This window comes from Molothrus aeneus, unplaced genomic scaffold (genome assembly GCF_037042795.1).
Source record: "Molothrus aeneus isolate 106 unplaced genomic scaffold, BPBGC_Maene_1.0 scaffold_71, whole genome shotgun sequence".
Classification (NCBI taxonomy): domain Eukaryota; kingdom Metazoa; phylum Chordata; class Aves; order Passeriformes; family Icteridae; genus Molothrus; species Molothrus aeneus.
Window position 1 is genome coordinate 77023 of NW_027099223.1, and position 23427 is coordinate 100449.

The window sequence follows — 23427 nt, forward strand, 5'->3', positions numbered from 1 at the left end:
CTGAAACTTTTTCATTAGTTTCTCTCTAAAAAGGAGAAAGTCCAATGTCCCTCCCTACTGGTGCAGGTTTACCATTCGGTTTGTCGAGTCTAAAAATGGAATTGGAACTAGCAGGAATTACTGTGTTTAAAGCGTCCCGTCCGTTCAGACAATCTCAGGTCGATAAAAGCCTAGATGTTATTGGCTAAATACTGTTTCCCCCAAGAGCGGACGCACGCAATTTAATCCAACTTTTTATAACAAACTCCAATAATACAGAATCCAGTCATACAAAAGAGTCACAAAGAAGCAGGAAGAATTATCGGACCATTTAGGGTAGCAAACTTCTCACCTTCTTTTGGAGTGAGCATAATCTGCTAGCTGAAGTAACAAACTTGAGGACAGAAATCGCCCTACTATTGAGAAGTTGTTGACAAGGGAACCACCTAAGCTGTGTGACTTTCCCTTTTCTATCCATTGGTCAAGCCTAGTAGCCTAAAATTTACGGGCTCAATCAAAGACAAATGCAATCTAGTCAGAGGTCTATGAAAAGTCCAAAACTAATCAGAATTCTTCTTAGACAATGGAAATGGAAGCAGAGCTACCAATTTCCTTGCAACATATCCCTAAAACTCATTCCTTTCTAGTCATAGCTAATGTATAGCCACCAGTACAATCAGGAAAAGATGAAACTTACAGATGTCAGCGAGGGAAGGATTTGAAAGAACTCTTCCCATTATTCATCGTCTAGACAGCAACTATCATTAAAATCAGAGCCCTTTTAGTAGGGCTTTCCTTGTGGGAAATTCAGGACTCCAGGACAACGGAGCAAGAGGATTAAGCAGAAGCCGTTGATTGTTGACATGATGCACTTACACATTCTAAATCTCTGCACACGCTAGGCCCGCATTTTTATCTTGGTGCCTTTGTTATGTCCACGCATTCTGTGTGCACCTCTCAGAAGATACGTTTGGTTACAGTCCAGGCGCTTTGCTGCCCCCCGTTATCGAGTTCTTGTAGTCTTGGAATTTGGTTTCTCAGCTTCTCTTTCTTATTTTAGCACGGCTTATGTCTTAGTAACCTTGATGAATTCCAGAGGGCTCTGAGAAAATTCTGATAAGAACATATTCCAGCTGGATGGCTGGTGCACCCTTTAGTCTAAGAGGTTCAGATACATTGCTACAATTTCCCCCTTCTTCGTCTTGCACCAGCTAAACCCTTTCCCACCCTATTTTCTTCCAAGAGGCTCACCAGTTTCATGATGCATGGAATAACAAGAAGCAATATAATAATGACTACTAGTAACAACAAAGTTCCCTTTACAAGATCTTTCAACCATCGAGTTGTTTCCCATCTCTCAAACCATTCAGGCGTAACCCTCTCATTCCCAATCAATTTCTTCATGTTATCTTGTCCTTGTTTGAGTTTCCAGTGAATGACTGCAGAATGGTTAGAGAGGTTCAAAAAACACATTCCTTCCAAATCCTCACACTCTTGCCCATGTGCTAACAAGAAAGCTAGAGCAGCATTATTTTGCAGTGTGCAATGACTAATGGTATCTACACCAGTGAGAACCTGATTTAAAATCGCTGATCTTACCTTGAGTTGTTTGACCACCCAGCATCGCAACTTAATAAGCAAACTCAAAGCTTGACCAACAGCGACACCTGCTGTCAGGAGTGGCGCAATTAATAGAGAGGAGCGCCCAAACCAGTACACAATTGAGGCAAAGGCGTTTTAAGCTTAGGCTTCTTCTTTCAGTTCCCTGGAGGCGAAGGGAGTTCTTCACACACAATGCATTGTGCCGCTGGCGGTACGTTCCGGTGGGGCGCTTGTGCCGAAAGACGCCCAGGACACAACGCCGTGTTGTTAATATTTGTTTGTCGCGTTTCGGAAGCTGCTCTTAGCCGAGTCCCCCGCAGGCGAAGAAGCGGCTTCTTCGCACACAGAGCATTGTGGCGAGCGCAGGGAGCTCCTGAGAGCGGTTTGTGCCGAAAGAAGCCCGGGACCGGCACTTAGCTTCGGAGAGCTGCGTATCTGCGTCTTCTGCGTGTCTTGCCGCTCTACACTCAGCCAAAAGCTTTTCCACCATATCTTGCAAGGAGAAACTCTGCCAGGAAAGAAAACATCCAAAATCTTGTTCTAAAGCTTGCACGCGGGTCTGCAAAGAGTTTGGCAAGAATGAAAGGTAGTTGTCCAAAACTCGTTCTTTTCCAATAGAATAACCATGGAAAAGGCAGGAGAGTGGTAAAGTACTGTTTTCTCTAAGTCTGAAGGCTGCCCACACTGTGCCTGTGTGCCGCAGCTTGCATCTTCGCCTTTGGGAAGCTGCCGCTCGCCGATTCTCCCGCAGGCGAAGAAGCGGCTTCTTCGCACACAGAGCATTGTGGCGAGCGCAGGGAGCTCCTGAGAGCGGTTTGTGCCGAAAGAAGCCCGGGACCGGCACTTAGCTTCGGAGAGCTGCGTATCTGCGTCTTCTGCGTGTCTTGCCGCTCTACACTCAGCCAAAAGCTTTTCCACCATATCTTGCAAGGAGAAACTCTGCCAGGAAAGAAAACATCCAAAATCTTGTTCTAAAGCTTGCACGGGGGTCTGCAAAGAGATTGGCAAGAATGAAAGGTAGTTGTCCAAAACTCGTTCTTTTCCAATAGAATAACCATGGAAAAGGCCGGAGAGTGGTAAAGTACTGTTTTCTCTAAGTCTGAAGGCTGCCCACACTGTGCCTGTGTGCCGCAGCTTGCATCTTCGCCTTTGGGAAGCTGCCGCTCGCCGATTCTCCCGGAGGCGAAGAAGCGGCTTCTTCGCACACAGAGCATTGTGGCGAGCGCAGGGAGCTCCTGAGAGCGGTTTGTGCCGAAAGAAGCCCGGGACCGGCACTTAGCTTCGGAGAGCTGCGTATCTGCGTCTTCTGCGTGTCTTGCCGCTCTACACTCAGCCAAAAGCTTTTCCACCATATCTTGCAAGGAGAAACTCTGCCAGGAAAGAAAACATCCAAAATCTTGTTCTAAAGCTTGCACGGGGGTCTGCAAAGAGTTTGGCAAGAATGAAAGGTAGTTGTCCAAAACTCGTTCTTTTCCAATAGAATAACCATGGAAAAGGCAGGAGAGTGGTAAAGTACTGTTTTCTCTAAGTCTGAAGGCTGCCCACACTGTGCCTGTGTGCCGCAGCTTGCATCTTCGCCTTTGGGAAGCTGCCGCTCGCCGATTCTCCCGCAGGCGAAGAAGCGGCTTCTTCGCACACAGAGCATTGTGGCGAGCGCAGGGAGCTCCTGAGAGCGGTTTGTGCCGAAAGAAGCCCGGGACCGGCACTTAGCTTCGGAGAGCTGCGTATCTGCGTCTTCTGCGTGTCTTGCCGCTCTACACTCAGCAAAAAGCTTTTCCACCATATCTTGCAAGGAGAAACTCTGCCAGGAAAGAAAACATCCAAAATCTGGTTCTAAAGCTTGCACGGGGGTCTGCAAAGAGTTTGGCAAGAATGAAAGGTAGTTGTCCAAAACTCGTTCTTTTCCAATAGAATAACCATGGAAAAGGCAGGAGAGTGGTAAAGTACTGTTTTCTCTAAGTCTGAAGGCTGCCCACACTGTGCCTGTGTGCTGCAGCTTGCATCTTCGCCTTTGGGAAGCTGCCGCTCGCCGATTCTCCCGGAGGCGAAGAAGCGGCTTCTTCGCACACAGAGCATTGTGGCGAGCGCAGGGAGCTCCTGAGAGCGGTTTGTGCCGAAAGAAGCCCGGGACCGGCACTTAGCTTCGGAGAGCTGCGTATCTGCGTCTTCTGCGTGTCTTGCCGCTCTACACTCAGCCAAAAGCTTTTCCACCATATCTTGCAAGGAGAAACTCTGCCAGGAAAGAAAACATCCAAAATCTTGTTCTAAAGCTTGCACGGAGGTCTGCAAAGAGTTTGGCAAGAATGAAAGGTAGTTGTCCAAAACTCGTTCTTTTCCAATAGAATAACCATGGAAAAGGCAGGAGAGTGGTAAAGTACTGTTTTCTCTAAGTCTGAAGGCTGCCCACACTGTGCCTGTGTGCTGCAGCTTGCATCTTCGCCTTTGGGAAGCTGCCGCTCGCCGATTCTCCCGCAGGCGAAGAAGCGGCTTCTTCGCACAGAGAGCATTGTGGCGAGCGCAGGGAGCTCCTGAGAGCGGTTTGTGCCGAAAGAAGCCCGGGACCGGCACTTAGCTTCGGAGAGCTGCGTATCTGCGTCTTCTGCGTGTCTTGCCGCTCTACACTCAGCCAAAAGCTTTTCCACCATATCTTGCAAGGAGAAACTCTGCCAGGAAAGAAAACATCCAAAATCTTGTTCTAAAGCTTGCACGGGGGTCTGCAAAGAGTTTGGCAAGAATGAAAGGTAGTTGTCCAAAACTCGTTCTTTTCCAATAGAATAACCATGGAAAAGGCAGGAGAGTGGTAAAGTACTGTTTTCTCTAAGTCTGAAGGCTGCCCACACTGTGCCTGTGTGCCGCAGCTTGCATCTTCGCCTTTGGGAAGCTGCCGCTCGCCGATTCTCCCGCAGGCGAAGAAGCGGCTTCTTCGCACACAGAGCATTGTGGCGAGCGCAGGGAGCTCCTGAGAGCGGTTTGTGCCGAAAGAAGCCCGGGACCGGCACTTAGCTTCGGAGAGCTGCGTATCTGCGTCTTCTGCGTGTCTTGCCGCTCTACACTCAGCAAAAAGCTTTTCCACCATATCTTGCAAGGAGAAACTCTGCCAGGAAAGAAAACATCCAAAATCTTGTTCTAAAGCTTGCACGGGGGTCTGCAAAGAGTTTGGCAAGAATGAAAGGTAGTGGTCCAAAACTCGTTCTTTTCCAATAGAATAACCATGGAAAAGGCAGGAGAGTGGTAAAGTACTGTTTTCTCTAAGTCTGAAGGCTGCCCACACTGTGCCTGTGTGCCGCAGCTTGCATCTTCGCCTTTGGGAAGCTGCCGCTCGCCGATTCTCCCGCAGGCGAAGAAGCGGCTTCTTCGCACACAGAGCATTGTGGCGAGCGCAGGGAGCTCCTGAGAGCGTTTTGTGCCGAAAGAAGCCCGGGACCGGCACTTAGCTTCGGAGAGCTGCGTATCTGCGTCTTCTGCGTGTCTTGCCGCTCTACACTCAGCCAAAAGCTTTTCCACCATATCTTGCAAGGAGAAACTCTGCCAGGAAAGAAAACATCCAAAATCTTGTTCTAAAGCTTGCACGGGGGTCTGCAAAGAGTTTGGCAAGAATGAAAGGTAGTTGTCCAAAACTCGTTCTTTTCCAATAGAATAACCATGGAAAAGGCAGGAGAGTGGTAAAGTACTGTTTTCTCTAAGTCTGAATGCTGCCCACACTGTGCCTGCGTGCTGCAGCTTGCATCTTCGCCTTTGGGAAGCTGCCGCTCGCCGATTCTCCCGGAGGCGAAGAAGCGGCTTCTTCGCACACAGAGCATTGTGGCGAGCGCAGGGAGCTCCTGAGAGCGGTTTGTGCCGAAAGAAGCCCGGGACCGGCACTTAGCTTCGGAGAGCTGCGTATCTGCGTCTTCTGCGTGTCTTGCCGCTCTACACTCAGCAAAAAGCTTTTCCACCATATCTTGCAAGGAGAAACTCTGCCAGGGAAGAAAACATCCAAAATCTTGTTCTAAAGCTTGCACGGGGGTCTGCAAAGAGTTTGGCAAGAATGAAAGGTAGTTGTCCAAAACTCGTTCTTTTCCAATAGAATAACCATGGATAAGGCAGGAGAGTGGTAAAGTACTGTTTTCTCTAAGTCTGAATGCTGCCCACACTGTGCCTGTGTGCTGCAGCTTGCATCTTCGCCTTTGGCAAGCTGCCGCTCGCCGATTCTCCCGGAGGCGAAGAAGCGGCTTCTTCGCACACAGAGCATTGTGGCGAGCGCAGGGAGCTCCTGAGAGCGGTTTGTGCCGAAAGAAGCCCGGGACCGGCACTTAGCTTCGGAGAGCTGCGTATCTGCGTCTTCTGCGTGTCTTGCCGCTCTACACTCAGCCAAAAGCTTTTCCACCATATCTTGCAAGGAGAAACTCTGCCAGGAAAGAAAACATCCAAAATCTTGTTCTAAAGCTTGCACGGGGGTCTGCAAAGAGATTGGCAAGAATGAAAGGTAGTTGTCCAAAACTCGTTCTTTTCCAATAGAATAACCATGGAAAAGGCCGGAGAGTGGTAAAGTACTGTTTTCTCTAAGTCTGAAGGCTGCCCACACTGTGCCTGTGTGCCGCAGCTTGCATCTTCGCCTTTGGGAAGCTGCCGCTCGCCGATTCTCCCGGAGGCGAAGAAGCGGCTTCTTCGCACACAGAGCATTGTGGCGAGCGCAGGGAGCTCCTGAGAGCGGTTTGTGCCGAAAGAAGCCCGGGACCGGCACTTAGCTTCGGAGAGCTGCGTATCTGCGTCTTCTGCGTGTCTTGCCGCTCTACACTCAGCCAAAAGCTTTTCCACCATATCTTGCAAGGAGAAACTCTGCCAGGAAAGAAAACATCCAAAATCTTGTTCTAAAGCTTGCACGGGGGTCTGCAAAGAGTTTGGCAAGAATGAAAGGTAGTTGTCCAAAACTCGTTCTTTTCCAATAGAATAACCATGGAAAAGGCAGGAGAGTGGTAAAGTACTGTTTTCTCTAAGTCTGAAGGCTGCCCACACTGTGCCTGTGTGCCGCAGCTTGCATCTTCGCCTTTGGGAAGCTGCCGCTCGCCGATTCTCCCGCAGGCGAAGAAGCGGCTTCTTCGCACACAGAGCATTGTGGCGAGCGCAGGGAGCTCCTGAGAGCGGTTTGTGCCGAAAGAAGCCCGGGACCGGCACTTAGCTTCGGAGAGCTGCGTATCTGCGTCTTCTGTGTGTCTTGCCGCTCTACACTCAGCAAAAAGCTTTTCCACCATATCTTGCAAGGAGAAACTCTGCCAGGAAAGAAAACATCCAAAATCTTGTTCTAAAGCTTGCACGGGGGTCTGCAAAGAGTTTGGCAAGAATGAAAGGTAGTTGTCCAAAACTCGTTCTTTTCCAATAGAATAACCATGGATAAGGCAGGAGAGTGGTAAAGTACTGTTTTCTCTAAGTCTGAATGCTGCCCACACTGTGCCTGCGTGCTGCAGCTTGCATCTTCGCCTTTGGGAAGCTGCCGCTCGCCGATTCTCCCGGAGGCGAAGAAGCGGCTTCTTCGCACACAGAGCATTGTGGCGAGCGCAGGGAGCTCCTGAGAGCGGTTTGTGCCGAAAGAAGCCCGGGACCGGCACTTAGCTTCGGAGAGCTGCGTATCTGCGTCTTCTGCGTGTCTTGCCGCTCTACACTCAGCAAAAAGCTTTTCCACCATATCTTGCAAGGAGAAACTCTGCCAGGAAAGAAAACATCCAAAATCTTGTTCTAAAGCTTGCACGGGGGTCTGCAAAGAGTTTGGCAAGAATGAAAGGTAGTTGTCCAAAACTCGTTCTTTTCCAATAGAATAACCATGGAAAAGGCCGGAGAGTGGTAAAGTACTGTTTTCTCTAAGTCTGAAGGCTGCCCACACTGTGCCTGTGTGCCGCAGCTTGCATCTTCGCCTTTGGGAAGCTGCCACTCGCCGATTCTCCCGGAGGCGAAGAAGCGGCTTCTTCGCACACAGAGCATTGTGGCGAGCGCAGGGAGCTCCTGAGAGCGGTTTGTGCCGAAAGAAGCCCGGGACCGGCACTTAGCTTCGGAGAGCTGCGTATCTGCGTCTTCTGCGTGTCTTGCCGCTCTACACTCAGCCAAAAGCTTTTCCACCATATCTTGCAAGGAGAAACTCTGCCAGGAAAGAAAACATCCAAAATCTTGTTCTAAAGCTTGCACGGGGGTCTGCAAAGAGTTTGGCAAGAATGAAAGGTAGTTGTCCAAAACTCGTTCTTTTCCAATAGAATAACCATGGAAAAGGCAGGAGAGTGGTAAAGTACTGTTTTCTCTAAGTCTGAAGGCTGCCCACACTGTGCCTGTGTGCCGCAGCTTGCATCTTCGCCTTTGGGAAGCTGCCGCTCGCCGATTCTCCCGCAGGCGAAGAAGCGGCTTCTTCGCACACAGAGCATTGTGGCGAGCGCAGGGAGCTCCTGAGAGCGGTTTGTGCCGAAAGAAGCCCGGGACCGGCACTTAGCTTCGGAGAGCTGCGTATCTGCGTCTTCTGCGTGTCTTGCCGCTCTACACTCAGCAAAAAGCTTTTCCACCATATCTTGCAAGGAGAAACTCTGCCAGGAAAGAAAACATCCAAAATCTGGTTCTAAAGCTTGCACGGGGGTCTGCAAAGAGTTTGGCAAGAATGAAAGGTAGTTGTCCAAAACTCGTTCTTTTCCAATAGAATAACCATGGAAAAGGCAGGAGAGTGGTAAAGTACTGTTTTCTCTAAGTCTGAAGGCTGCCCACACTGTGCCTGTGTGCTGCAGCTTGCATCTTCGCCTTTGGGAAGCTGCCGCTCGCCGATTCTCCCGGAGGCGAAGAAGCGGCTTCTTCGCACACAGAGCATTGTGGCGAGCGCAGGGAGCTCCTGAGAGCGGTTTGTGCCGAAAGAAGCCCGGGACCGGCACTTAGCTTCGGAGAGCTGCGTATCTGCGTCTTCTGCGTGTCTTGCCGCTCTACACTCAGCCAAAAGCTTTTCCACCATATCTTGCAAGGAGAAACTCTGCCAGGAAAGAAAACATCCAAAATCTTGTTCTAAAGCTTGCACGGAGGTCTGCAAAGAGTTTGGCAAGAATGAAAGGTAGTTGTCCAAAACTCGTTCTTTTCCAATAGAATAACCATGGAAAAGGCAGGAGAGTGGTAAAGTACTGTTTTCTCTAAGTCTGAAGGCTGCCCACACTGTGCCTGTGTGCTGCAGCTTGCATCTTCGCCTTTGGGAAGCTGCCGCTCGCCGATTCTCCCGCAGGCGAAGAAGCGGCTTCTTCGCACACAGAGCATTGTGGCGAGCGCAGGGAGCTCCTGAGAGCGGTTTGTGCCGAAAGAAGCCCGGGACCGGCACTTAGCTTCGGAGAGCTGCGTATCTGCGTCTTCTGCGTGTCTTGCCGCTCTACACTCAGCAAAAAGCTTTTCCACCATATCTTGCAAGGAGAAACTCTGCCAGGAAAGAAAACATCCAAAATCTTGTTCTAAAGCTTGCACGGGGGTCTGCAAAGAGTTTGGCAAGAATGAAAGGTAGTTGTCCAAAACTCGTTCTTTTCCAATAGAATAACCATGGAAAAGGCAGGAGAGTGGTAAAGTACTGTTTTCTCTAAGTCTGAAGGCTGCCCACACTGTGCCTGTGTGCCGCAGCTTGCATCTTCGCCTTTGGGAAGCTGCCGCTCGCCGATTCTCCCGCAGGGGAAGAAGCGGCTTCTTCGCACACAGAGCATTGTGGCGAGCGCAGGGAGCTCCTGAGAGCGGTTTGTGCCGAAAGAAGCCCGGGACCGGCACTTAGCTTCGGAGAGCTGCGTATCTGCGTCTTCTGCGTGTCTTGCCGCTCTACACTCAGCAAAAAGCTTTTCCACCATATCTTGCAAGGAGAAACTCTGCCAGGAAAGAAAACATCCAAAATCTTGTTCTAAAGCTTGCACGGGGGTCTGCAAAGAGTTTGGCAAGAATGAAAGGTAGTGGTCCAAAACTCGTTCTTTTCCAATAGAATAACCATGGAAAAGGCAGGAGAGTGGTAAAGTACTGTTTTCTCTAAGTCTGAAGGCTGCCCACACTGTGCCTGTGTGCCGCAGCTTGCATCTTCGCCTTTGGGAAGCTGCCGCTCGCCGATTCTCCCGCAGGCGAAGAAGCGGCTTCTTCGCACACAGAGCATTGTGGCGAGCGCAGGGAGCTCCTGAGAGCGTTTTGTGCCGAAAGAAGCCCGGGACCGGCACTTAGCTTCGGAGAGCTGCGTATCTGCGTCTTCTGCGTGTCTTGCCGCTCTACACTCAGCCAAAAGCTTTTCCACCATATCTTGCAAGGAGAAACTCTGCCAGGAAAGAAAACATCCAAAATCTTGTTCTAAAGCTTGCACGGGGGTCTGCAAAGAGTTTGGCAAGAATGAAAGGTAGTTGTCCAAAACTCGTTCTTTTCCAATAGAATAACCATGGAAAAGGCAGGAGAGTGGTAAAGTACTGTTTTCTCTAAGTCTGAATGCTGCCCACACTGTGCCTGCGTGCTGCAGCTTGCATCTTCGCCTTTGGGAAGCTGCCGCTCGCCGATTCTCCCGGAGGCGAAGAAGCGGCTTCTTCGCACACAGAGCATTGTGGCGAGCGCAGGGAGCTCCTGAGAGCGGTTTGTGCCGAAAGAAGCCCGGGACCGGCACTTAGCTTCGGAGAGCTGCGTATCTGCGTCTTCTGCGTGTCTTGCCGCTCTACACTCAGCAAAAAGCTTTTCCACCATATCTTGCAAGGAGAAACTCTGCCAGGGAAGAAAACATCCAAAATCTTGTTCTAAAGCTTGCACGGGGGTCTGCAAAGAGTTTGGCAAGAATGAAAGGTAGTTGTCCAAAACTCGTTCTTTTCCAATAGAATAACCATGGATAAGGCAGGAGAGTGGTAAAGTACTGTTTTCTCTAAGTCTGAATGCTGCCCACACTGTGCCTGTGTGCTGCAGCTTGCATCTTCGCCTTTGGGAAGCTGCCGCTCGCCGATTCTCCCGGAGGCGAAGAAGCGGCTTCTTCGCACACAGAGCATTGTGGCGAGCGCAGGGAGCTCCTGAGAGCGGTTTGTGCCGAAAGAAGCCCGGGACCGGCACTTAGCTTCGGAGAGCTGCGTATCTGCGTCTTCTGCGTGTCTTGCCGCTCTACACTCAGCCAAAAGCTTTTCCACCATATCTTGCAAGGAGAAACTCTGCCAGGAAAGAAAACATCCAAAATCTTGTTCTAAAGCTTGCACGCGGGTCTGCAAAGAGTTTGGCAAGAATGAAAGGTAGTTGTCCAAAACTCGTTCTTTTCCAATAGAATAACCATGGAAAAGGCAGGAGAGTGGTAAAGTACTGTTTTCTCTAAGTCTGAAGGCTGCCCACACTGTGCCTGTGTGCCGCAGCTTGCATCTTCGCCTTTGGGAAGCTGCCGCTCGCCGATTCTCCCGCAGGCGAAGAAGCGGCTTCTTCGCACACAGAGCATTGTGGCGAGCGCAGGGAGCTCCTGAGAGCGGTTTGTGCCGAAAGAAGCCCGGGACCGGCACTTAGCTTCGGAGAGCTGCGTATCTGCGTCTTCTGTGTGTCTTGCCGCTCTACACTCAGCAAAAAGCTTTTCCACCATATCTTGCAAGGAGAAACTCTGCCAGGAAAGAAAACATCCAAAATCTTGTTCTAAAGCTTGCACGGGGGTCTGCAAAGAGTTTGGCAAGAATGAAAGGTAGTTGTCCAAAACTCGTTCTTTTCCAATAGAATAACCATGGATAAGGCAGGAGAGTGGTAAAGTACTGTTTTCTCTAAGTCTGAATGCTGCCCACACTGTGCCTGTGTGCTGCAGCTTGCATCTTCGCCTTTGGGAAGCTGCCGCTCGCCGATTCTCCCGGAGGCGAAGAAGCGGCTTCTTCGCACACAGAGCATTGTGGCGAGCGCAGGGAGCTCCTGAGAGCGGTTTGTGCCGAAAGAAGCCCGGGACCGGCACTTAGCTTCGGAGAGCTGCGTATCTGCGTCTTCTGCGTGTCTTGCCGCTCTACACTCAGCAAAAAGCTTTTCCACCATATCTTGCAAGGAGAAACTCTGCCAGGAAAGAAAACATCCAAAATCTTGTTCTAAAGCTTGCACGGGGGTCTGCAAAGAGTTTGGCAAGAATGAAAGGTAGTTGTCCAAAACTCGTTCTTTTCCAATAGAATAACCATGGAAAAGGCAGGAGAGTGGTAAAGTACTGTTTTCTCTAAGTCTGAAGGCTGCCCACACTGTGCCTGTGTGCCGCAGCTTGCATCTTCGCCTTTGGGAAGCTGCCGCTCGCCGATTCTCCCGCAGGCGAAGAAGCGGCTTCTTCGCACACAGAGCATTGTGGCGAGCGCAGGGAGCTCCTGAGAGCGGTTTGTGCCGAAAGAAGCCCGGGACCGGCACTTAGCTTCGGAGAGCTGCGTATCTGCGTCTTCTGCGTGTCTTGCCGCTCTACACTCAGCAAAAAGCTTTTCCACCATATCTTGCAAGGAGAAACTCTGCCAGGAAAGAAAACATCCAAAATCTTGTTCTAAAGCTTGCACGGGGGTCTGCAAAGAGTTTGGCAAGAATGAAAGGTAGTGGTCCAAAACTCGTTCTTTTCCAATAGAATAACCATGGAAAAGGCAGGAGAGTGGTAAAGTACTGTTTTCTCTAAGTCTGAAGGCTGCCCACACTGTGCCTGTGTGCCGCAGCTTGCATCTTCGCCTTTGGGAAGCTGCCGCTCGCCGATTCTCCCGCAGGCGAAGAAGCGGCTTCTTCGCACACAGAGCATTGTGGCGAGCGCAGGGAGCTCCTGAGAGCGTTTTGTGCCGAAAGAAGCCCGGGACCGGCACTTAGCTTCGGAGAGCTGCGTATCTGCGTCTTCTGCGTGTCTTGCCGCTCTACACTCAGCCAAAAGCTTTTCCACCATATCTTGCAAGGAGAAACTCTGCCAGGAAAGAAAACATCCAAAATCTTGTTCTAAAGCTTGCACGGGGGTCTGCAAAGAGTTTGGCAAGAATGAAAGGTAGTTGTCCAAAACTCGTTCTTTTCCAATAGAATAACCATGGAAAAGGCAGGAGAGTGGTAAAGTACTGTTTTCTCTAAGTCTGAATGCTGCCCACACTGTGCCTGCGTGCTGCAGCTTGCATCTTCGCCTTTGGGAAGCTGCCGCTCGCCGATTCTCCCGGAGGCGAAGAAGCGGCTTCTTCGCACACAGAGCATTGTGGCGAGCGCAGGGAGCTCCTGAGAGCGGTTTGTGCCGAAAGAAGCCCGGGACCGGCACTTAGCTTCGGAGAGCTGCGTATCTGCGTCTTCTGCGTGTCTTGCCGCTCTACACTCAGCAAAAAGCTTTTCCACCATATCTTGCAAGGAGAAACTCTGCCAGGGAAGAAAACATCCAAAATCTTGTTCTAAAGCTTGCACGGGGGTCTGCAAAGAGTTTGGCAAGAATGAAAGGTAGTTGTCCAAAACTCGTTCTTTTCCAATAGAATAACCATGGAAAAGGCAGGAGAGTGATAAAGTACTGTTTTCTCTAAGTCTGAAGGCTGCCCACACTGTGCCTGTGTGCTGCAGCTTGCATCTTCGCCTTTGGGAAGCTGCCGCTCGCCGATTCTCCCGCAGGCGAAGAAGCGGCTTCTTCGCACACAGAGCATTGTGGCGAGCGCAGGGAGCTCCTGAGAGCGGTTTGTGCCGAAAGAAGCCCGGGACCGGCACTTAGCTTCGGAGAGCTGCGTATCTGCGTCTTCTGCGTGTCTTGCCGCTCTACACTCAGCAAAAAGCTTTTCCACCATATCTTGCAAGGAGAAACTCTGCCAGGAAAGAAAACATCCAAAATCTTGTTCTAAAGCTTGCACGGGGGTCTGCAAAGAGTTTGGCAAGAATGAAAGGTAGTGGTCCAAAACTCGTTCTTTTCCAATAGAATAACCATGGAAAAGGCAGGAGAGTGGTAAAGTACTGTTTTCTCTAAGTCTGAAGGCTGCCCACACTGTGCCTGTGTGCCGCAGCTTGCATCTTCGCCTTTGGGAAGCTGCCGCTCGCCGATTCTCCCGCAGGCGAAGAAGCGGCTTCTTCGCACACAGAGCATTGTGGCGAGCGCAGGGAGCTCCTGAGAGCGTTTTGTGCCGAAAGAAGCCCGGGACCGGCACTTAGCTTCGGAGAGCTGCGTATCTGCGTCTTCTGCGTGTCTTGCCGCTCTACACTCAGCCAAAAGCTTTTCCACCATATCTTGCAAGGAGAAACTCTGCCAGGAAAGAAAACATCCAAAATCTTGTTCTAAAGCTTGCACGGGGGTCTGCAAAGAGTTTGGCAAGAATGAAAGGTAGTTGTCCAAAACTCGTTCTTTTCCAATAGAATAACCATGGAAAAGGCAGGAGAGTGGTAAAGTACTGTTTTCTCTAAGTCTGAATGCTGCCCACACTGTGCCTGCGTGCTGCAGCTTGCATCTTCGCCTTTGGGAAGCTGCCGCTCGCCGATTCTCCCGGAGGCGAAGAAGCGGCTTCTTCGCACACAGAGCATTGTGGCGAGCGCAGGGAGCTCCTGAGAGCGGTTTGTGCCGAAAGAAGCCCGGGACCGGCACTTAGCTTCGGAGAGCTGCGTATCTGCGTCTTCTGCGTGTCTTGCCGCTCTACACTCAGCAAAAAGCTTTTCCACCATATCTTGCAAGGAGAAACTCTGCCAGGGAAGAAAACATCCAAAATCTTGTTCTAAAGCTTGCACGGGGGTCTGCAAAGAGTTTGGCAAGAATGAAAGGTAGTTGTCCAAAACTCGTTCTTTTCCAATAGAATAACCATGGATAAGGCAGGAGAGTGGTAAAGTACTGTTTTCTCTAAGTCTGAATGCTGCCCACACTGTGCCTGTGTGCTGCAGCTTGCATCTTCGCCTTTGGGAAGCTGCCGCTCGCCGATTCTCCCGGAGGCGAAGAAGCGGCTTCTTCGCACACAGAGCATTGTGGCGAGCGCAGGGAGCTCCTGAGAGCGGTTTGTGCCGAAAGAAGCCCGGGACCGGCACTTAGCTTCGGAGAGCTGCGTATCTGCGTCTTCTGCGTGTCTTGCCGCTCTACACTCAGCCAAAAGCTTTTCCACCATATCTTGCAAGGAGAAACTCTGCCAGGAAAGAAAACATCCAAAATCTTGTTCTAAAGCTTGCACGCGGGTCTGCAAAGAGTTTGGCAAGAATGAAAGGTAGTTGTCCAAAACTCGTTCTTTTCCAATAGAATAACCATGGAAAAGGCAGGAGAGTGGTAAAGTACTGTTTTCTCTAAGTCTGAAGGCTGCCCACACTGTGCCTGTGTGCCGCAGCTTGCATCTTCGCCTTTGGGAAGCTGCCGCTCGCCGATTCTCCCGCAGGCGAAGAAGCGGCTTCTTCGCACACAGAGCATTGTGGCGAGCGCAGGGAGCTCCTGAGAGCGGTTTGTGCCGAAAGAAGCCCGGGACCGGCACTTAGCTTCGGAGAGCTGCGTATCTGCGTCTTCTGTGTGTCTTGCCGCTCTACACTCAGCAAAAAGCTTTTCCACCATATCTTGCAAGGAGAAACTCTGCCAGGAAAGAAAACATCCAAAATCTTGTTCTAAAGCTTGCACGGGGGTCTGCAAAGAGTTTGGCAAGAATGAAAGGTAGTTGTCCAAAACTCGTTCTTTTCCAATAGAATAACCATGGATAAGGCAGGAGAGTGGTAAAGTACTGTTTTCTCTAAGTCTGAATGCTGCCCACACTGTGCCTGTGTGCTGCAGCTTGCATCTTCGCCTTTGGCAAGCTGCCGCTCGCCGATTCTCCCGGAGGCGAAGAAGCGGCTTCTTCGCACACAGAGCATTGTGGCGAGCGCAGGGAGCTCCTGAGAGCGGTTTGTGCCGAAAGAAGCCCGGGACCGGCACTTAGCTTCGGAGAGCTGCGTATCTGCGTCTTCTGCGTGTCTTGCCGCTCTACACTCAGCAAAAAGCTTTTCCACCATATCTTGCAAGGAGAAACTCTGCCAGGAAAGAAAACATCCAAAATCTTGTTCTAAAGCTTGCACGGGGGTCTGCAAAGAGTTTGGCAAGAATGAAAGGTAGTTGTCCAAAACTCGTTCTTTTCCAATAGAATAACCATGGAAAAGGCCGGAGAGTGGTAAAGTACTGTTTTCTCTAAGTCTGAAGGCTGCCCACACTGTGCCTGTGTGCCGCAGCTTGCATCTTCGCCTTTGGGAAGCTGCCGCTCGCCGATTCTCCCGGAGGCGAAGAAGCGGCTTCTTCGCACACAGAGCATTGTGGCGAGCGCAGGGAGCTCCTGAGAGCGGTTTGTGCCGAAAGAAGCCCGGGACCGGCACTTAGCTTCGGAGAGCTGCGTATCTGCGTCTTCTGCGTGTCTTGCCGCTCTACACTCAGCCAAAAGCTTTTCCACCATATCTTGCAAGGAGAAACTCTGCCAGGAAAGAAAACATCCAAAATCTTGTTCTAAAGCTTGCACGGGGGTCTGCAAAGAGTTTGGCAAGAATGAAAGGTAGTTGTCCAAAACTCGTTCTTTTCCAATAGAATAACCATGGAAAAGGCAGGAGAGTGGTAAAGTACTGTTTTCTCTAAGTCTGAAGGCTGCCCACACTGTGCCTGTGTGCCGCAGCTTGCATCTTCGCCTTTGGGAAGCTGCCGCTCGCCGATTCTCCCGCAGGCGAAGAAGCGGCTTCTTCGCACACAGAGCATTGTGGCGAGCGCAGGGAGCTCCTGAGAGCGGTTTGTGCCGAAAGAAGCCCGGGACCGGCACTTAGCTTCGGAGAGCTGCGTATCTGCGTCTTCTGTGTGTCTTGCCGCTCTACACTCAGCAAAAAGCTTTTCCACCATATCTTGCAAGGAGAAACTCTGCCAGGAAAGAAAACATCCAAAATCTTGTTCTAAAGCTTGCACGGGGGTCTGCAAAGAGTTTGGCAAGAATGAAAGGTAGTTGTCCAAAACTCGTTCTTTTCCAATAGAATAACCATGGATAAGGCAGGAGAGTGGTAAAGTACTGTTTTCTCTAAGTCTGAATGCTGCCCACACTGTGCCTGTGTGCTGCAGCTTGCATCTTCGCCTTTGGGAAGCTGCCGCTCGCCGATTCTCCCGGAGGCGAAGAAGCGGCTTCTTCGCACACAGAGCATTGTGGCGAGCGCAGGGAGCTCCTGAGAGCGGTTTGTGCCGAAAGAAGCCCGGGACCGGCACTTAGCTTCGGAGAGCTGCGTATCTGCGTCTTCTGCGTGTCTTGCCGCTCTACACTCAGCAAAAAGCTTTTCCACCATATCTTGCAAGGAGAAACTCTGCCAGGGAAGAAAACATCCAAAATCTTGTTCTAAAGCTTGCACGGGGGTCTGCAAAGAGTTTGGCAAGAATGAAAGGTAGTTGTCCAAAACTCGTTCTTTTCCAATAGAATAACCATGGAAAAGGCCGGAGAGTGGTAAAGTACTGTTTTCTCTAAGTCTGAAGGCTGCCCACACTGTGCCTGTGTGCCGCAGCTTGCATCTTCGCCTTTGGGAAGCTGCCGCTCGCCGATTCTCCCGGAGGCGAAGAAGCGGCTTCTTCGCACACAGAGCATTGTGGCGAGCGCAGGGAGCTCCTGAGAGCGGTTTGTGCCGAAAGAAGCCCGGGACCGGCACTTAGCTTCGGAGAGCTGCGTATCTGCGTCTTCTGCGTGTCTTGCCGCTCTACACTCAGCCAAAAGCTTTTCCACCATATCTTGCAAGGAGAAACTCTGCCAGGAAAGAAAACATCCAAAATCTTGTTCTAAAGCTTGCACGGGGGTCTGCAAAGAGTTTGGCAAGAATGAAAGGTAGTTGTCCAAAACTCGTTCTTTTCCAATAGAATAACCATGGAAAAGGCAGGAGAGTGGTAAAGTACTGTTTTCTCTAAGTCTGAAGGCTGCCCACACTGTGCCTGTGTGCCGCAGCTTGCATCTTCGCCTTTGGGAAGCTGCCGCTCGCCGATTCTCCCGCAGGCGAAGAAGCGGCTTCTTCGCACACAGAGCATTGTGGCGAGCGCAGGGAGCTCCTGAGAGCGGTTTGTGCCGAAAGAAGCCCGGGACCGGCACTTAGCTTCGGAGAGCTGCGTATCTGCGTCTTCTGCGTGTCTTGCCGCTCTACACTCAGCAAAAAGCTTTTCCACCATATCTTGCAAGGAGAAACTCTGCCAGGAAAGAAAACATCCAAAATCTGGTTCTAAAGCTTGCACGGGGGTCTGCAAAGAGTTTGGCAAGAATGAAAGGTAGTTGTCCAAAACTCATTCTTTTCCAATAGAATAACCATGGAAAAGGCAGGAGAGTGGTAAAGTACTGTTTTCTCTAAGTCTGAAGGCTGCCCACACTGTGCCTGTGTGCTGCAGCTTGCATCTTCGCCTTTGGGAAGCTGCCGCTCGCCGATTCTCCCGCAGGCGAAGAAGCGGCTTCTTCGCACACAGAGCATTGTGGCGAGCGCAGGGAGCTCCTGAGAGCGGTTTGTGCCGAAAGAAGCCCGGGACCGGCACTTAGCTTCGGAGAGCTGCGTATCTGCGTCTTCTGCGTGTCTTGCCGCTCTACACTCAGCCAAAAGCTTTTCCACCATATCTTGCAAGGAGAAACTCTGCCAGGAAAGAAAACATCCAAAATCTTGTTCTAAAGCTTGCACGGAGGTCTGCAAAGAGTTTGGCAAGAATGAAAGGTAGTTGTCCAAAACTCGTTCTTTTCCAATAGAATAACCATGGAAAAGGCAGGAGAGTGGTAAAGTACTGTTTTCTCTAAGTCTGAAGGCTGCCCACACTGTGCCTGTGTGCTGCAGCTTGCATCTTCGCCTTTGGGAAGCTGCCGCTCGCCGATTCTCCCGCAGGCGAAGAAGCGGCTTCTTCGCACAGAGAGCATTGTGGCGAGCGCAGGGAGCTCCTGAGAGCGGTTTGTGCCGAAAGAAGCCCGGGACCGGCACTTAGCTTCGGAGAGCTGCGTATCTGCGTCTTCTGCGTGTCTTGCCGCTCTACACTCAGCAAAAAGCTTTTCCACCATATCTTGCAAGGAGAAACTCTGCCAGGAAAGAAAACATCCAAAATCTTGTTCTAAAGCTTGCACGGGGGTCTGCAAAGAGTTTGGCAAGAATGAAAGGTAGTTGTCCAAAACTCCTTCTTTTCCAATAGAATAACCATGGAAAAGGCAGGAGAGTGGTAAAGTACTGTTTTCTCTAAGTCTGAAGGCTGCCCACACTGTGCCTGTGTGCTGCAGCTTGCATCTTCGCCTTTGGGAAGCTGCCGCTCGCCGATTCTCCCGCAGGCGAAGAAGCGGCTTCTTCGCACACAGAGCATTGTGGCGAGCGCAGGGAGCTCCTGAGAGCGGTTTGTGCCGAAAGAAGCCCGGGACCGGCACTTAGCTTCGGAGAGCTGCGTATCTGCGTCTTCTGCGTGTCTTGCCGCTCTACACTCAGCAAAAAGCTTTTCCACCATATCTTGCAAGGAGAAACTCTGCCAGGAAAGAAAACATCCAAAATCTTGTTCTAAAGCTTGCACGGGGGTCTGCAAAGAGTTTGGCAAGAATGAAAGGTAGTGGTCCAAAACTCGTTCTTTTCCAATAGAATAACCATGGAAAAGGCAGGAGAGTGGTAAAGTACTGTTTTCTCTAAGTCTGAAGGCTGCCCACACTGTGCCTGTGTGCCGCAGCTTGCATCTTCGCCTTTGGGAAGCTGCCGCTCGCCGATTCTCCCGCAGGCGAAGAAGCGGCTTCTTCGCACACAGAGCATTGTGGCGAGCGCAGGGAGCTCCTGAGAGCGTTTTGTGCCGAAAGAAGCCCGGGACCGGCACTTAGCTTCGGAGAGCTGCGTATCTGCGTCTTCTGCGTGTCTTGCCGCTCTACACTCAGCCAAAAGCTTTTCCACCATATCTTGCAAGGAGAAACTCTGCCAGGAAAGAAAACATCCAAAATCTTGTTCTAAAGCTTGCACGGGGGTCTGCAAAGAGTTTGGCAAGAATGAAAGGTAGTTGTCCAAAACTCATTCTTTTCCAATAGAATAACCATGGAAAAGGCAGGAGAGTGGTAAAGTACTGTTTTCTCTAAGTCTGAATGCTGCCCACACTGTGCCTGCGTGCTGCAGCTTGCATCTTCGCCTTTGGGAAGCTGCCGCTCGCCGATTCTCCCGGAGGCGAAGAAGCGGCTTCTTCGCACACAGAGCATTGTGGCGAGCGCAGGGAGCTCCTGAGAGCGGTTTGTGCCGAAAGAAGCCCGGGACCGGCACTTAGCTTCGGAGAGCTGCGTATCTGCGTCTTCTGCGTGTCTTGCCGCTCTACACTCAGCAAAAAGCTTTTCCACCATATCTTGCAAGGAGAAACTCTGCCAGGGAAGAAAACATCCAAAATCTTGTTCTAAAGCTTGCACGGGGGTCTGCAAAGAGTTTGGCAAGAATGAAAGGTAGTTGTCCAAAACTCGTTCTTTTCCAATAGAATAACCATGGATAAGGCAGGAGAGTGGTAAAGTACTGTTTTCTCTAAGTCTGAATGCTGCCCATACTGTGCCTGTGTGCTGCAGCTTGCATCTTCGCCTTTGGGAAGCTGCCGCTCGCCGATTCTCCCGGAGGCGAAGAAGCGGCTTCTTGGCACACAGAGCATTGTGGCGAGCGCAGGGAGCTCCTGAGAGCGGTTTGTGCCGAAAGAAGCCCGGGACCGGCACTTAGCTTCGGAGAGCTGCGTATCTGCGTCTTCTGCGTGTCTTGCCGCTCTACACTCAGCCAAAAGCTTTTCCACCATATCTTGCAAGGAGAAACTCTGCCAGGAAAGAAAACATCCAAAATCTTGTTCTAAAGCTTGCACGCGGGTCTGCAAAGAGTTTGGCAAGAATGAAAGGTAGTTGTCCAAAACTCGTTCTTTTCCAATAGAATAACCATGGAAAAGGCAGGAGAGTGGTAAAGTACTGTTTTCTCTAAGTCTGAAGGCTGCCCACACTGTGCCTGTGTGCCGCAGCTTGCATCTTCGCCTTTGGGAAGCTGCCGCTCGCCGATTCTCCCGCAGGCGAAGAAGCGGCTTCTTCGCACACAGAGCATTGTGGCGAGCGCAGGGAGCTCCTGAGAGCGGTTTGTGCCGAAAGAAGCCCGGGACCGGCACTTAGCTTCGGAGAGCTGCGTATCTGCGTCTTCTGTGTGTCTTGCCGCTCTACACTCAGCAAAAAGCTTTTCCACCATATCTTGCAAGGAGAAACTCTGCCAGGAAAGAAAACATCCAAAATCTTGTTCTAAAGCTTGCACGGGGGTCTGCAAAGAGTTTGGCAAGAATGAAAGGTAGTTGTCCAAAACTCGTTCTTTTCCAATAGAATAACCATGGAAAAGGCAGGAGAGTGGTAAAGTACTGTTTTCTCTAAGTCTGAAGGCTGCCCACACTGTGCCTGTGTGCCGCAGCTTGCATCTTCGCCTTTGGGAAGCTGCCGCTCGCCGATTCTCCCGCAGGCGAAGAAGCGGCTTCTTCGCACACAGAGCATTGTGGCGAGCGCAGGGAGCTCCTGAGAGCGGTTTGTGCCGAAAGAAGCCCGGGACCGGCACTTAGCTTCGGAGAGCTGCGTATCTGCGTCTTCTGCGTGTCTTGCCGCTCTACACTCAGCAAAAAGCTTTTCCACCATATCTTGCAAGGAGAAACTCTGCCAGGAAAGAAAACATCCAAAATCTGGTTCTAAAGCTTGCACGGGGGTCTGCAAAGAGTTTGGCAAGAATGAAAGGTAGTTGTCCAAAACTCGTTCTTTTCCAATAGAATAACCATGGAAAAGGCAGGAGAGTGGTAAAGTACTGTTTTCTCTAAGTCTGAAGGCTGCCCACACTGTGCCTGTGTGCTGCAGCTTGCATCTTCGCCTTTGGGAAGCTGCCGCTCGCCGATTCTCCCGGAGGCGAAGAAGCGGCTTCTTCGCACACAGAGCATTGTGGCGAGCGCAGGGAGCTCCTGAGAGCGGTTTGTGCCGAAAGAAGCCCGGGACCGGCACTTAGCTTCGGAGAGCTGCGTATCTGCGTCTTCTGCGTGTCTTGCCGCTCTACACTCAGCCAAAAGCTTTTCCACCATATCTTGCAAGGAGAAACTCTGCCAGGAAAGAAAACATCCAAAATCTTGTTCTAAAGCTTGCACGGGGGTCTGCAAAGAGTTTGGCAAGAATGAAAGGTAGTTGTCCAAAACTCGTTCTTTTCCAATAGAATAACCATGGAAAAGGCAGGAGAGTGGTAAAGTACTGTTTTCTCTAAGTCTGAAGGCTGCCCACACTGTGCCTGTGTGCCGCAGCTTGCATCTTCGCCTTTGGGAAGCTGCCGCTCGCCGATTCTCCCGCAGGCGAAGAAGCGGCTTCTTCGCACACAGAGCATTGTGGCGAGCGCAGGGAGCTCCTGAGAGCGGTTTGTGCCGAAAGAAGCCCGGGACCGGCACTTAGCTTCGGAGAGCTGCGTATCTGCGTCTTCTGCGTGTCTTGCCGCTCTACACTCAGCAAAAAGCTTTTCCACCATATCTTGCAAGGAGAAACTCTGCCAGGAAAGAAAACATCCAAAATCTGGTTCTAAAGCTTGCACGGGGGTCTGCAAAGAGTTTGGCAAGAATGAAAGGTAGTTGTCCAAAACTCGTTCTTTTCCAATAGAATAACCATGGAAAAGGCAGGAGAGTGGTAAAGTACTGTTTTCTCTAAGTCTGAAGGCTGCCCACACTGTGCCTGTGTGCTGCAGCTTGCATCTTCGCCTTTGGGAAGCTGCCGCTCGCCGATTCTCCCGGAGGCGAAGAAGCGGCTTCTTCGCACACAGAGCATTGTGGCGAGCGCAGGGAGCTCCTGAGAGCGGTTTGTGCCGAAAGAAGCCCGGGACCGGCACTTAGCTTCGGAGAGCTGCGTATCTGCGTCTTCTGCGTGTCTTGCCGCTCTACACTCAGCCAAAAGCTTTTCCACCATATCTTGCAAGGAGAAACTCTGCCAGGAAAGAAAACATCCAAAATCTTGTTCTAAAGCTTGCACGGAGGTCTGCAAAGAGTTTGGCAAGAATGAAAGGTAGTTGTCCAAAACTCGTTCTTTTCCAATAGAATAACCATGGAAAAGGCAGGAGAGTGGTAAAGTACTGTTTTCTCTAAGTCTGAAGGCTGCCCACACTGTGCCTGTGTGCTGCAGCTTGCATCTTCGCCTTTGGGAAGCTGCCGCTCGCCGATTCTCCCGCAGGCGAAGAAGTGGCTTCTTCGCACAGAGAGCATTGTGGCGAGCGCAGGGAGCTCCTGAGAGCGGTTTGTGCCGAAAGAAGCCCGGGACCGGCACTTAGCTTCGGAGAGCTGCGTATCTGCGTCTTCTGCGTGTCTTGCCGCTCTACACTCAGCAAAAAGCTTTTCCACCATATCTTGCAAGGAGAAACTCTGCCAGGAAAGAAAACATCCAAAATCTTGTTCTAAAGCTTGCACGGGGGTCTGCAAAGAGTTTGGCAAGAATGAAAGGTAGTTGTCCAAAACTCGTTCTTTTCCAATAGAATAACCATGGAAAAGGCAGGAGAGTGGTAAAGTACTGTTTTCTCTAAGTCTGAAGGCTGCCCACACTGTGCCTGTGTGCCGCAGCTTGCATCTTCGCCTTTGGGAAGCTGCCGCTCGCCGATTCTCCCGCAGGCGAAGAAGCGGCTTCTTCGCACACAGAGCATTGTGGCGAGCGCAGGGAGCTCCTGAGAGCGGTTTGTGCCGAAAGAAGCCCGGGACCGGCACTTAGCTTCGGAGAGCTGCGTATCTGCGTCTTCTGCGTGTCTTGCCGCTCTACACTCAGCAAAAAGCTTTTCCACCATATCTTGCAAGGAGAAACTCTGCCAGGAAAGAAAACATCCAAAATCTTGTTCTAAAGCTTGCACGGGGGTCTGCAAAGAGTTTGGCAAGAATGAAAGGTAGTGGTCCAAAACTCGTTCTTTTCCAATAGAATAACCATGGAAAAGGCAGGAGAGTGGTAAAGTACTGTTTTCTCTAAGTCTGAAGGCTGCCCACACTGTGCCTGTGTGCCGCAGCTTGCATCTTCGCCTTTGGGAAGC